The sequence below is a fragment of the Gorilla gorilla genome, chromosome 2 (assembly GCF_029281585.2).
Source record: "Gorilla gorilla gorilla isolate KB3781 chromosome 2, NHGRI_mGorGor1-v2.1_pri, whole genome shotgun sequence".
NCBI lineage: Eukaryota > Metazoa > Chordata > Mammalia > Primates > Hominidae > Gorilla > Gorilla gorilla.
In genome coordinates, this window is record NC_086017.1 from 78,166,954 (window position 1) to 78,181,931 (window position 14,978).

The 14,978-nt window shown below is 37.7% G+C and overlaps 1 protein-coding gene across 2 annotated transcripts in view; it reads left to right on the plus strand.

Annotated features, from left to right (window-relative positions):
- The window catches only part of TAFA1 (TAFA chemokine like family member 1), a 543,464-nt gene that overhangs the window by 294,230 nt on the left and 234,256 nt on the right, over positions 1-14,978 (plus strand). The gene's annotated exons all lie outside the window — the stretch shown is intronic.

The window sequence follows — 14,978 nt, forward strand, 5'->3', positions numbered from 1 at the left end:
GTATTAAGAATATTTCTATATGTTCATATTCCTTCTTTTGCTTTCCTCCTTGTGAAATTTTCTTTGTAAGTTAATATTCTATTTATTTTGAAACTTAATTAGATCATTTATTACAACAAGCTCAGTAAGTCTAGCATTTTCCAATAGTGCTATATTTATCTTGTTTTTCACTCAATAAGAACTTACTGTGATATAATGCTTTCTTGCAATCGATTTAATGTATACTTTCTGAACACTTCAGAAGTAATATAACAGTGTTTCCCTCTCAGACAAAATTGTTTCCTTGCACTTGGAGATGTTTTCCCTGTCCATTAGTTCTTTTTCATCCATTAGGCAGAGGAAATGTCTGCACTTCCTTTCATCTTCCCCAGTAAGCCTGTGCCCTCAGTCCCTGATGAACACAGGGCAAGCTAATGACACCCCATCTTGGTAGCAGCCAGAGGTGGACACTACTTCTAGTGGAGCCACTTAGATATTTCTTGCAGGAGTTTGAACTAGGGATCCAACATATTGAATTAGTTGATTTGGACTATGGAAGTGAGGGTCCATGTAGGGGCTGAAGGGACTATAAATAACCATGGACAGGTGAATGTGTGTGTCATGCTGAGAAGCCATTTGGGGAGGGGACATCAAAAAAATGAAATGAAAGGGACAGAAAAAGGAGGACATTGAAAGGGTTTGCAGCAGTGATCAAAAAATCTTGTAGCTAAGGGAGTGGAATCGATAAAAGGAAGGACAAAAACACTTATATGGTTTAGCTGTGTCCCTACCCAAACTCTCATCTTGACTCATAATCCTCACAATCGCCATGTGTCAAGGGAGAGACCAGGTGGAGGTAATTGAATCATGGGGGTGTTTTCCCCTGTGCTCTTCTTGTGATAGTGAGTTCTCACAAGATCTGATGGTTTTATAATTGTTAGGTAGTTCCTCCAGTATTCATTCTCCTTCCTGCCACTTTTTGAAGAAGATCCCTTGCTTCCCCTTTGCCTTCCGCCATGATTGTAAGTTTCCTGAAGCCTCCCCAGCCATGATGAACTGTGAGTCAATTAAAGCTCTTTCCTTTATAAATTACCCAGTCTCAGGTATTTATTATAGCAGTGTGACAATGGTCTAATACAGTAAATTGGTACCTAGGTAGTGGGGAACTGCTAGAAAGATACCTGAAAATGTGGATGTGACTTTGGAACTGGGTAACAGGCAGAGAGGTTGGAACAGTTTGGAGGGCTCACAAGACAGGAAGATGTGGGAAAGTTTGGAACTTCCTAGAGTTTGTTGAATGGTTTTGACCAAAAATACTGATAGTGATATAAGCAATGAAGTCCAGGCTGAAGTGGTCTCAGATGGGAATGAGGAACTTCTTGGGAAGTGGAGCAAAGTTCCACATGTCCAGGATGGCACTTCCCACTCAGAGAATGCCTTTGGTCTCTCCCATTAGATTTTATTATGACCTCTTCATACAGAGCATTTCCAAAAGACAGCTAAGTTGCTCTGAAAAATAAACAAGATAAACTGCTCTAGCTATGCTTTAGCAAAGAGAAGGGCAGCATTTTGCCCCTGCTCTACAGATCTGTGAACTTTGAACTTGAGAGAGATGACTTAAGGTATCTAGCAGAAGAAATTTCTAACCAGCAAAGAGTTCAAGAGGTGACTTGGGTGCTCAGTTTTATGTATTCACAAAGAGATGGTTTGGAATTGGAACTAACGTTTAAAAGGGAAGCAGAACGTAAAAGCTTGGAAAATTTGCAACCTGACAATGCAATAGAAAGGAAAAACCCATTTTCTGAGGAGAAATTCAAGCTGGCTGCAGAAATTTGCGTAAGTAACCAGGAGCCAAATGTTAATCATCAAAACGATGGAGAAAATGTCTCCAGGCCATGTCAGTGGTCTTCACGGAAGTCCCTCCCATTACAGGCCTGGAGGCCTAGGAGGAAAAAATACTTCTGTGGACCAAGTCTAGGGCTTTGCTGCCTTGTGCAGTCTTGGGACTTGGTGTTCTGCATACCAGCTGTGGCTAAAAGGGGCCAATATACAGCTCAGACCACTGCTTCTGAGGGTGCAAGTCACAAGCCTTGGTGGCTTACATGTGTTGTTGGGCTTGTAGGTACACAAAAGTCAAGAATTGAGGTTTGGAAACCTCCGCCTAGATTTCAGAAGATGTATGGAACTGCCTACATGTCCAGGAGAAGTTTACTGCAGGGGCAGAACCCTCATGGAGAACCTCTGCTAAGGCAGTGTGGAAGGGAAATGTGGGGTGGGAACCCTCACTTAGAGTCCCCACTGGGGCACTGTCTAGTGGAGCTGAGAGAAGACGGCCACCATCCTCCAGACCCCAGAATGGTAGCTCCACTGATAGCTTACACCATGCACCTGGGAAAGTCATAGGTACTCAATGCCAGTCCATGAAAGCAGCCAGGAGGGGGACTTCACCCTACAAAGCCATGGAGACAGAGCTGCCTGAGGCTGTAGGAGCCCACCTCTTGTATAAGCATGACCTGGATGTGAGACATGGAGTCAAAGGAGATCATTTGGGGACTTTAATAATGACTGCCCAGGTGTAATTCAGACTGGCATGGAACCTGTAGCCCTTTTGTTTTGGCTGATTTCTCACATTAGCCAAATGTGAGAACAAATGGAACAAGAACATTTACCCAATGCCTCTACCCCCATTGTATCTTGGAAGTAACTAAATTGCATTTGATTTTGCAGATTCCTAGGTGGAAGGGAGACTTGTCTTATCTCAGATGAGGCTTTGGACTTGGACTTTTGGGTTAATGCTGGAATGAAGTTATACTTTGGGGGACTGTTGGGAAGGCATGATTGGTTTTGAAATGTGAGGACATGAGATTTGGGAGGGGTCAGGGCAGAATTCTATGGTTTGTCTGTGTCTCCACCCAAAATCTCATCTTGAATTGTAATCCCCATAATCATCACGTGTCAAGGGAGAGACCAGGTGGAGGTAATTGAATCATGGGTGCAGTTTCCTCCATGCTGTTCTTGAGATAGTGAGTTCTCACAAGATTTGATGGTTTTATAAGTGTTTTCTAGTTCCTCCTGCATTCATTTCCCTTCCTGCCACCTTGTGAAAAAGGTGCCTTGCTTCCCCTTCCACCATGATTGTAAGTTTCTTGAGGTCTCCCCAGCCATGCTAAATTGTAAGTCAATTAAACCTCTTTCCTTTATAAATTGCCCAGTCTGAGGTAGTTCTTAATAGCAATATGAGAACAGACTAATACAATAGGTCTATGGAATTTTATCACATACACAGAGACGTGTAACCACTAAACAAAATATTTAACACCTTTTGTAAAGGTAATACATTCACATGGTTTTAAAAAACAATATTTAAAAAATATTTAATGAAACATTTCAATCCTAACCCCACCCCCAATTTGTACTGTTCCCTGTCCCATTGTCACTTTTACTGTTTTCTTCTGTTGTCCTTCCATTAATTCTCCTTGAAAATACAAAGCAAAATTACCACATGTTATAAATTTCATCCTCCTTATGTAAAAGTTATCTCACTACATAAATTTTTCTGCACCTATCTTCATTTATCTTGTTGGAGATCATTTTATACCCTCACAAAATGAGCTTCCTAATTCTTTTTATAGGTGCATAGTATCCTGTTATATAAACCCTGCACCTTTAACTTGCTTGAGCAATCTTTGAGTGGTTTTTTAAACTTAGAAACTCAAGATACAATATGTCTCACAAAACAAGAGTCTCAGTAAAGCTCAAAAGAAGGTGTCCAAATGTGGACAGTAAACTCTGGCAAGTTTACCAGATGGTGAGGAGTAAAGTGGCCCCCTGTCTGGAACTGGGAAAAGTAAAGCAGAGCTAAAAGCAGAAAGTACATCTCTCTGCACTGAAAAGATGGATTTTTTTTTTAAGTCAAAGAGAAGAGCATCTGAACTATTTAAAATAATGAGGTCATAACTGAGTTAAAAACTAGCATTGGAGACTCAGCCAATACTCTAAAAACTGTCAGAAGTCTGTCAGATGACTGACAACTGGTGCTTATGTGGGAAAGCAAGAAAGAACATCATTTCACTGTCTAGACCAAGTTGAAAGATTGTGTTTCAGAATGATAGCATTGATTGAATGTATATATTTTGGGAATATATTTTGTTTTGGTAAGTTTATTCAGTTTTATGTTCTTAGTTTATTTATATTTGTATTCGTAGTTCATTGGTAGATTTATTCAGCTTTTTAGTCTTAGTTCATTTTATCCTAGTTCTTTTGTATTAATTACTCATTTTTATATCATGTTATTTTAGCTTTTGATAAAACGATGAAATATTATATAAGTATTTGATAAAATGATCACTACAGAAGATCAGGTGTTTTCTTTTGCCCTAATTTAGGAAGAGAGAAATATTTGTAGTTGGAATTTGAAAGGCCAAAGTAATAATTACATTAAATCTTAATTCATTAAATAAAACTACTAGAGATAGAGAGGTGTTTATTTCCAGGCCAGTCCAGTGACCTCTAACTGCTTTAGAGACTCCAACAGTTCCCGAGAAAGGCAGTTAAATTCAGTGACTATTTACTGACCATCTCTTATGTATTAAACACCATACACATGTCCAGAATGGCACTTCCCACTCAGAGAATGCCTTTGGTCTCTCTCATTCGAATTTATTATGACCTCTTCATACAGAACGTTTCCAACAGCTAAGCTACTCTGAAAAATAAACAGTTCATATGCTAATAGCTGGTAATGACAATGAACTCCCCCAGCTATTTGTCCATTGCCCATTTCTTTTCTTGTTAATCTTTCTTTTTTTTAAAATTTTGAATCTTTGTTCTCTTATTCATAAAAGTTCCAAGAGAATGGAGTACTTGTCTTTTCCATTGTTGTATCCTCAGCATCTAAGACAATGTCTGGTATGGAAGGTGCTAACTAAATACCTCTGGATGACTGGGACACAGGAAGCAGTCTCTCCTACAGGAAAGACCTCCTGGCCAGAAGTGTGGGAAACTGGAACGCTCATCCCCACTTTGACATTTGCTAACTATACAAACCAGCAAGGAAATCATTTTCCCTAAGCCTCAGTTTATGCATTGATAAAATGGGGCTAATTATAAAATAAAGTTCAAAATAAGGGTTCTAGAGCCAAAACACCTAAGTTCTATCCAAGTTCTACTACTAACTGTCCATGTGTGACCTTAGCCAACTTGAACCTCTGCGTCTCAGTTTTCTCATTTTTAAAATGGGAAAAATATTAGTAATCTACCTCATAGGATTGTTGTGATGACTACATATTTTTTTCAAAGAAGTATATGTCAAGGTGCCTGGTACATAAAAAATACTCAGTAAATATGACCCACTTCTATTATCAGCATTATTGTGAGAAATCAATGAGATGTCATGAATGAAATTACTTTTACTGTATAAAAAGCTACACAGATAAATATTTCCAGATTTCCACGTTACCCTGTCAAGGACAAACATTTGTCTTCTAGCAGGAGGCTTCTAGAACCACATTACTTTTAACCGAATTTATAGATATAATAAAGATCCTTCCAAATGATGGGATAGTGATAAAGGCAGATTTTACAAAGGAGGAGCTTTTTTTTGACCATAACATAACACTTCAAAAATTAGCCATTTACTCTGCCTAAAGAGGAAACAAAACAATGATTTTTGGTCCAATTGTCCTTGTTATGAAAATTCTTTTTTTTTTTTTTTTTGAGACAGAGTCTCACTCTGTCACCCAGGCTGGAGTGCAGTAGCGTGATCTCGGCTCACTGCAAACTCTGCCTCCCAGGTTCACGCCATTCTCCCGCCTCAGCCTCTCAGCCTCCCGAGTAGCTGGAACTACAGGCGCCCACCACCACGTCCAGCTAATTTTTTTGTATTTTTAGAAGAGACGGGGTTTCACTGTGTTAGCCGGGATAGTCTTGATCTCCTGACCTCGTGATCCGCCCGCCTTTGCCTCCCAAAGTGCTGGGATTACAGGCGTGAACCACTGTGCTCGGCCTGAAAACTTTTTAGAAGGATTAAAAATATGTCACAAAGAGGCAAGTTTATTAAAGGAAGCCACTGATTTGCTGACATGTATTTGAAAAGCAGTCAGGAAACCACAGCCCTTTTCCTTATCAAAAAAAATTTAAGAGAAAAATAAAAGCTTTTTATTTACTTGTGTTACACCGGAAATATACTCACTAGAATTTCAAATATTAGTACTGCACCCACCATACAGTGCTTGCTTAACAAAAGTAGACATTACATTAGTGGAAATTGAAGTGTAGTAATAGTTTTACCCACAAAGAGTAAGGCAGAGCTATTTGAAAATGATAGAAATCTGAAATTGGATATTTAAATGTGGGAAAATGAAGGTGTCTAAAAGCATGTGAAAGTATTCTAACCATATTTTCATCCTGTTGCATATTAAAATAGAAAATACACAATAGCTGTGTGATTTAAATGATATATGCCTGATATGAAAAAATGTAAAGGAGAAGGTTGCATACAGAAGAAATCATCCAAAATTCAAAATACTAGAGGGTTTTATTTGTTAAAGCCCAGGTTAATACAAACAAATTTGTAAAGTAGGTACAGTGAGAAACCTTCTTCGTAAAGTTTTCTTTATATTTGAACCTAGCAAAAGGTCTTTCTGGCTATCATTTTACCTTTCTAGTATGGCTATATTTTTCAGTATGGAAGATTTTTCTAAATAATCTGAATGAGGGGTGTGATTTGAATCTGTATCATGTTCTATGCCCACCTCCCATCTTGGGATATTGAGATGCTCAAAAAGTTTGCAGATGTTATTTTATTCCTGGAAGTTGTACTAATAAGTGATAGCCATTCCTATGGTACCTAGGAAATGAGATAAATTCTTTACCATTGTTTCCGACTATTATGTTCAAACAGCCACTGAAATATAATAGAAAGATACTTAATTACTTAGAGAAGCTAAAGAGTGATTTGGCAAGGTCAGAGTTTTAAAATGGAGAAATAAGCAAATAAAATTCTTTTTAATGCTAGTTAATTATTTGGTCAGTTGGTAAGAGGAAGTAAAAGTGAAGTTATCAAGGAAAATGTTGTCCAAGGAAGGTTTATATAGTTGTTTAGTTGGGTGTTTTCATTTTTCGTGTGTGTTTTAGTGGGCCAGGCAAAAGGTCACCCCAGTAGACCACATAGTAGCTGTTTTTATCAGGATAGCTCCATTTTACCTCTCCTCCTGCAAACTGCAGTAAAAATAGAATATGAAATAATGTATTAGTTCCCTAGGATGGCCAAAAACAAGTACCACAGATTGGGTGGCTTAGCACGACAAAAATCTACTTTCCTTAAGTTCTAGAAGCTGGAAGTCTAAAATCAGTGTGCCTGCAGTGTCTCTGGGTAGCATCCTTCCTTGTCTCTTTCTAGCTTCACCAATCCTCATTATTCCTTGTCTTTCAGGTACATAACTCTAGTTTCTCACTCTGTTGTCACATGGTGTTTTTCCCATATGTTTTTTTTTTTCCCCGATGTTTCCTTCTTACATAGCCACCAGTCATATTGGATTACAGCTCACCCTAATGACCTCATCTTAATACAATTATATTTTTAATAACACTATTTCCAAGTAAAGTAATATATAATATATGACTATATATAAATGGCTATATATATATGACTATATATGAGACTATATATGACTATATGACTATATATATATATATATATAGGTAGAAGGGGTTAGGACTTCAATTTATCTTTTGGGAAGACACAATTCAACCTATAAAGGCTTAGGGTAAGGGAGAATTCCTTGAAACGTAATTTTCTAGAGTAGTAATCATTTTAGATCTCTTTAGATCTCTGGGAATTATAGGGATACACTAGTAAATTTCCTAGCTAGAGTAAATAATTAAAAGATTCTCCAGTGGGGTGGGGGTGAGGGGATGGAAAGAAAGTGCCTTATACCTCTAGTGGGTTTTCAAGTATCACCAAGGGAAGAGGATATGTAATATGAATATTGAGAGGCATCAGTGAAGTTGTTAAGGACAAAAACTCAAGAGCCAAAAGGCTGGTTCACACCCTGCTCCACCACTTCCTAGCTGTGTGAACTGTGGCACATTATTTGGTGACTCCACACCTCATTTTCTTCATGTAAAATGGACATGATAACACTACAAGCCAGCTGTAAGTATTAAATGAGCAAATACAGCACCTAGAATAATACTTTGTATGGTGAGGCATAGATTTAAAATGTTTGAAAAGCAGTGAATTGGAGTAAGTTACTAATGAAAACCCTTTGGTGATTGAAAAGACAGAGGAGGAAAAAAATACAAAACCATGACTTCATGCAAGGGCTAGATATTTGAAACTGTTATTGCAGAGAAAATACAAACAAGGGAGCTTCAGATTCCAAAAGGAAGATCAGGTGTTAGGAGAATACTAGAGTTGGTTAAATGCTACCTGATAATTGTCTAGTGTGTGACCTTCATGGTCTTTACCCAGGTAGTTGTATTTCTTTAAACTTTTATTACATTATAGCTTTGTACCTCGTCTTTATTGGGTGGGATTTTTTTCCAGTGGGATTAGTGCCTAAGGGGAAATAACACGTCTCTCTTTGGGTTTGACCTTGCAAAAATTTAATTAAGTGACAGTAATTATCAGGCTGTTATTAACTTTGAAACATCTAAGGCTTGCATGCTACCCTAGAGGGTTTGTCTGAGTTTAGTTTTCACATATTCAGAAATATTCTTTTTAAACTCACATATACAGTTGTGCTTGTGTGTGTGTGTATATGTTTAAATTTACATGCTGTCAAAAATAGATTTTGACTGAACAGTTTCAATTTGGTCTTATACAAATTTGTTGAGTGTCCCCTCCGCCTCCACCTCCTGGATGGATCTAGATCTCCGAGGAGCTAAAGCTGGTCTCTGGAACTACATTATGTAAAAATCTGTCCCAACTACAGTCATTTGTCTCTGGGTCTTTGGACTGAGTTGTGGTCTCCGGTGGGTAAGCCACCTAGGTTGCTATCCATGGTGCTGAATCTCCCCTACACAGGAGCAGGGGTGGATCTTTCTCTAAAGTGTCCACATTCCTGTAACAGCCTCATACCATGTTTCCCCTGAGACCAATTATAGCTTAATTCTCATATTTCTAACGACTTTCTGACAAATACCTACATTTCTTTTCTATAAACTTTTACTAACATTTCAAAACATCAAAACCTGTAGTGTTTTTGACCATGATCTTTGACTCCAGCAAGGACTAGTCAAATATCAGATCCACCATATGACTCTGGAAATCCATGTAACTACCATTAGCTTCTGTTTGTTCATCAGTAAGGTGTGAATAATGATAATATTGTTGGGATAATGTATGTTAAGAATTTAATACATTGCCCTAGCACATAGCAGTGTGCCTAATCAGCATCACTAAATTTAGCTATTATTTCTCATTACACATTTTCTAAGACCAAAGTCCATTTTATAATACAATGATGAAAAAAGTTACTTAGAATGTTTATTTGTATCTCATTTTTCGAAAGTTGGAAAATATTTTATTAACTTAAATAAGAATTATTTGCTCAATCTTGGGATTCAAAATGAGAAAGAGATAGTTCAAATATATTTTTTCTAGCATCCCATTGCTGGTCTAGAGTGGTCTTATAGGTAAAGTAATCACCAGGTATATAAATACAGACTAGCTCCAAATTCTACACATCCAGCCATCTGATATTTGGATCAGTAACATCTACATTCAGCAGTAACACTTAACTACATACATGAATAATATGACATGTTAATTTTTTCAAACTTACTGTATATATGGCTTTGTCCAGTTCTTATTTGTGGTTTTATTAAAGATTTGCCTCTACTTTTTTTTGGAAACAATATTTATATTTTATCTCTACTATGTGTTTGTTACTTTCGTTTAGCTGCACAGGGCAAGGCACTTGAAAAAACTGTAGATTTAAAGTTCTCTAGACTCCTTTCTTGATTTAGCATATTAGTTTCATCTGGAGAGTTTAAGTATTCATGAGAAGGTGGGTTCCAAGAACTAGAAAGACATAAGGGGTGAGCTCCCTGTGAGAAGGTGAGCTGAGGTCAGGATTAGTTATATGTAAAGATGCATAAGAAATGGCTAATCAGTGTGCAAGAGACTCATAATTGCCCTTGTTACCTCACTGGTTTCTAATATGACTGTTTAAGCCTTCTTAAGTGTTCTAAAATTATTATATATTTTTAAGACGAAAATGCTCATTTTTACTATTGCCAAGTGTTGAATAAATATGTGTAATCACTCCCCAAAATGCCAAGCGTAGTAATAAATCGGGTGACATAATGAAAATTTTACTTCCTAATTTGAAAAGGAGCCTCAAAATGATGGAGCATTCATGTGCTAAAAACCTATGATTTATAAGCCAATAATATTGTATGAATTCAGAGGACCCCGGAAGGCTTTATACTGAAGGTAATTGTCTTATATACACTGCTTGACATCCAAAATTTCACTTTATCTGTTGCATTCTGTCTTCATTAAAATGCTATCACCCCTGGAGTGGTCATACTGTAAGCTATTGCTCTTTCATTTTAGTTTTATTAAAAGTTATTTGTATTCATTTTATAATAAATTAGAAACACTTTTGCTACTACTATTTCTTCCCTATACTACCTGTTACCTGTCTTAGTGAATTTGCTATCTCTTGTACAGATCTATTACCCAGAATAGATGGCTTAGTAAGTTGATGCCTTTATAACAAACAATTCAGAGGGACAAAAGCTTCTTTTAAGTACCACATGCTAACCAATTGCACCACTGGAGCCACAAAAAAAGGCTTCTTATTTACTACTTTGTTCATGTAAAACTACATAATGCACTTTATAGTCAACAATAGTGAGGTTGTTTTCATCATCCTCCTCCTTTACACTGGCATGGAAAATTTGTCATTCTCATCAAATGATTTCATCAGGAAGATAATGCTCATTTATTTTGATCATATGCTTACTAATGACACAGAGAAAGAGATGCTATTACAAAGTGGTGAATAGCTTGTCCCATCTCATACACACAAACACACACACTCACTCACTCACCTAAAAGTAGCAGGTAGTTGGAAAGCTTTGGTTTCACTGGAATAGTATCTTAATTTAATATTCTAGCCTACACAGCTTGAATGATCTTCTTCCTTCCTACTGCTCCAATCTTTATCACCTTGCTTCTCCAGTATGTTACCGTTATACCAGTTGCTTCACATCCCTAGAAGCCAAGCTGGTTCCTGCTTCAGAAACCTTACCCTTAATCTGGAATGCTCTCGTCACAGATCTGCACATTGCTAATTCTTCCTCATCACTTATATCTGAGCTCAAAAGTCTTCCTAATTCAAGGTTTACCTTACCCCTGGTACTCTGAATCCCACAACCCTGAAAGCTCTGTAAAAGTGCAATATTTGTCTATTCTGTTTACCACTGGATCCTTAGTCTAGAACATACAAAGCATACGATAGGTGTCCAAGACATATTTTCTGAATACAATAATGAATTATAAAATACAAAAGTGAAATAATAATCAATTATAATATGCCCAAAGATATCTAGTACCTTGAAGGGATAAGGAAGAAATAAGCTATAATAATTATTGTCACTTACTGAACACCTACAATAATCAAGGTATTATACCTCTTACCTCATTTAATACTAACACGAACTTTGTACCACAGCACTAATAAATAGCCAAGAGAAAATTTAACCCATGTCTATCCTATTACAAAGCCATGTAATTAGACATTGGGCACAAATATTGGAAGAAGCCCAGAATATTTACACTGAGAGACCCAAATACAGATTTACTTACTAGCACTTTTCTATTTGGATGCTGGAAATAGCTATTTGTGCATGAATAATTTTCTCAGGATTTGTATCATTTAGGATTTTGTTGACAGTGGCAGAAACTGCCACCTAAACTTACTTGAGCAAAAATATAAAATAAGTAAATGTATTGGCCCACAGAGTTGAACAGATGGGAAGGATGGCTTCAAAGGGGGCTCAACATGGTCCTCAAATCATGTCACCAGAACCCAGGTTCTCTCTTGATTTTCATACTTCACTTCCTTGGTGTTAATATGGCAGGATATTAGTTCTAGCAGCTGCAGGGATTATATATTCCTTTATGTCAGTGGGAAGGAGGAAGTTTGCTTCCCCAGTAGTAAAGACTACTGCCAGCCCACATGGCACTTTTGTGCAAATTGGAAAAGGTAACTCTCGAGGAAATTTCCAAAGTTAGTTTATGATCAATTTATCAATAATTATTGAAACTTATATAAGCTACTGTACAAAATTATAGAAATCATACTGTTAGAAGTAATATAGTAGAATATGTAAATTTTTAAGATTCAAGTACACTCATACTAGATGTTATGTAAAAATTTCATGTCTTTTTTTCAGGAAAACAAATTATGGTACTTTCAAAGCTTACTTGTACCAATAACCAAACCATAGACTTCACCACTTTTTCTAGTAGGAATGGAGATCTTAAGTAGTTTTTATTTAATTTTGAGAAGCAAAGGTCTCGGCTTCTCAATTACCAGTATCAACTAAGTCAAGTATACCCTAAATATTTTTAAATAAAAGTGTTTGTAATTTTTTCTGGTGAATTATTGCCATGAATATTTCAGTACTTCAACAAGAGATGTTCTAAATCTAAGAAAACTATGTATAAGTTTTAGTTCCTCATGTTCCTGATGTTCCCCCAGTATCACATGACTATATTCCTTGGTAAATTTCCAATTTATAGTTTATATTGTTGAAGTAGTTCATATTTGTAGTTCATATTCATATTCATTACCACTTTTCAAATTATATTTCATCTAAACATTATCATAAACTTGAATCTTAAAGGTGAAATATGTTAATGATAAATATAGTGAAGAAAGAAATTCATTTTAAAATGTAGTTCTCGATAATTTCTATGATCAATATAATCATGCTGTTTATATTTGAAATAATCATCCTGTTTATATTTGAAATGAGTCTAATATTTTCTATTCTAGAGAAGCCAATGTTAATGCTAAAAGATAGTGAAATTTATTTAGTTTCAATTATATGGTTTTTAAAATATTGCTTCATTTTTATTCAGAGAATTTTTTTTTAGTGCTGTCAACTGTTTACGTATGCTAAATTTTGGTTGCTTATTATATTAATCCATTTTCATGCTGCTGATAAAGACACACCCGAGCCTGGGCAATTTAAAAAGAAAGAGGTTTAATTGGACTTACAGGTCCACATGGCTGGGGAGGCCTTACAATCATGGTGGAAGGCAAGGAGGATCAAATCACAACTTATATGGATGGTGGAAGGCAAAAAGAGAGCTTGTGCAGGGAGACTTCCATTTTTAAAACCGTCAGATCTCATGAGACCCATTCACTATCAAGAGAACAACACAGGAGAGACCTACTCCCCACTGCCATGATTCAATCATGTCCCACTGGGTCCCTCCCACAAAACGTGGGAATTATGGGAGCTACAAGATGAGATTTGGGTGGGGACACAGAGCCAAACCATATCATTCTGCCCCTGGCCTCTCTCAAATTTCATATATTCACATTTCAAAACCAATCATGCCTTCCCAACAGTCTCCGAAAGTGTCAATTCATTTCAGCATTTACTCAAAAGTCCATAGTCCAAAGTCTTATCTGAGACAAGCCAACTCCCTTCCACCTATGAACCTGTAAAATCAAAAACAAGGTAGTTACTTCCTAGATACAATGGGGGTACAGGCATTGGATAAATACAACCATCCAAATGGGAGAAATTGGCCAAAACAAAGGGGCTACAAGCCCCATACAAATCCAAAATCCAGCAGGGCAGTCAAATCTTAAAGCTCCAAAATGATCTCCTTTGACTCCATGTCTCACATTCAGGTCACACTGATGCAAGAGGTGGGTTCCCATGGTCTTGGGCAGCTCCACCCCTGTGGCTTCACAGGATACAGCCTCCCTCCTGGCTGCTTTCAGAGACTGGTGTTGAGTGTCTCTGTGGCTTTTTCAGGTGCATAGTTCAAGCTGTTGGTGGATCTACCATTCTGGGGTCTGGAGGACGGTGGCCCTCTTCTCACACCTCCAGTAGGAGTGCCCCAGTAGGGACTCTGTGTGGAGCTGTGGCCCTACATTTCCCTTCCACACTACCCTAGCAGAGGTTCTCCATGAGGGGCCTGCCCCTGCAGCAAACTTCTGCCTAGGCATCCAGGCATTTCCATACATCTGAAATGTAGATGGAGGTTCCCAAACGCCAGTTATTGACTTCTGTGCCCTGACAGGCTCAACACCATGTGGAAGCTGCCAAGGCTTGCATCTTCCACCCTCTGAAGCCGTGACCTGAGTTCTACATTGGCCCCTTTCAGCCATGGCTGGAGCAGCTGTGATGCACAGCATCAAGTCCCTAGGCTGCACACAGCATGGGGATCCTGGGCCCAGCCCACAGAAACCACTTTTTCTGCCTAGGCCTTCGGGCCTGTGATAGGAGGGGCTGCCCTGGAGACATTTTTCTCATTGTCTTGAGGATTAACATTCGGCTTCTCATTACTTATGCAAAATTCTCCAGCAGGCTTGGATTTCTCCTCAGAAAATGGGATTTTCTTTTCTATCACATTGACAGACTGTAAATTTTCTGAACTTTTATGCTCTGCTTTCCTTATAAATCTGAATGCCTTTAATGGCACCCAAGTCACCTCTTGAATGCTTTGCTGCTTAGAAATTTTTTCCACCAGATAGCCTAAACCATCTCTCTCAAGTTCAAAGTTCCACAAATCTCTAGCTCAGGGACAAAATGCCACTAGTCTCTTTGCTAAAACATAGCAAGAGTCATCTTTACTTCAGTTCCCAACAAGTTCTTCATCTCCATCTGATACCACCTCATTCTGGACTTTATTGTTCATATCACTATGAGCATTTTGGGAAAAGCCATTCAGCAAGTCTCTAGGAAGTTCCAAACTTTCCCACATTTTCCTGTCTTATTCTGAGACCTCTAAACTGTTC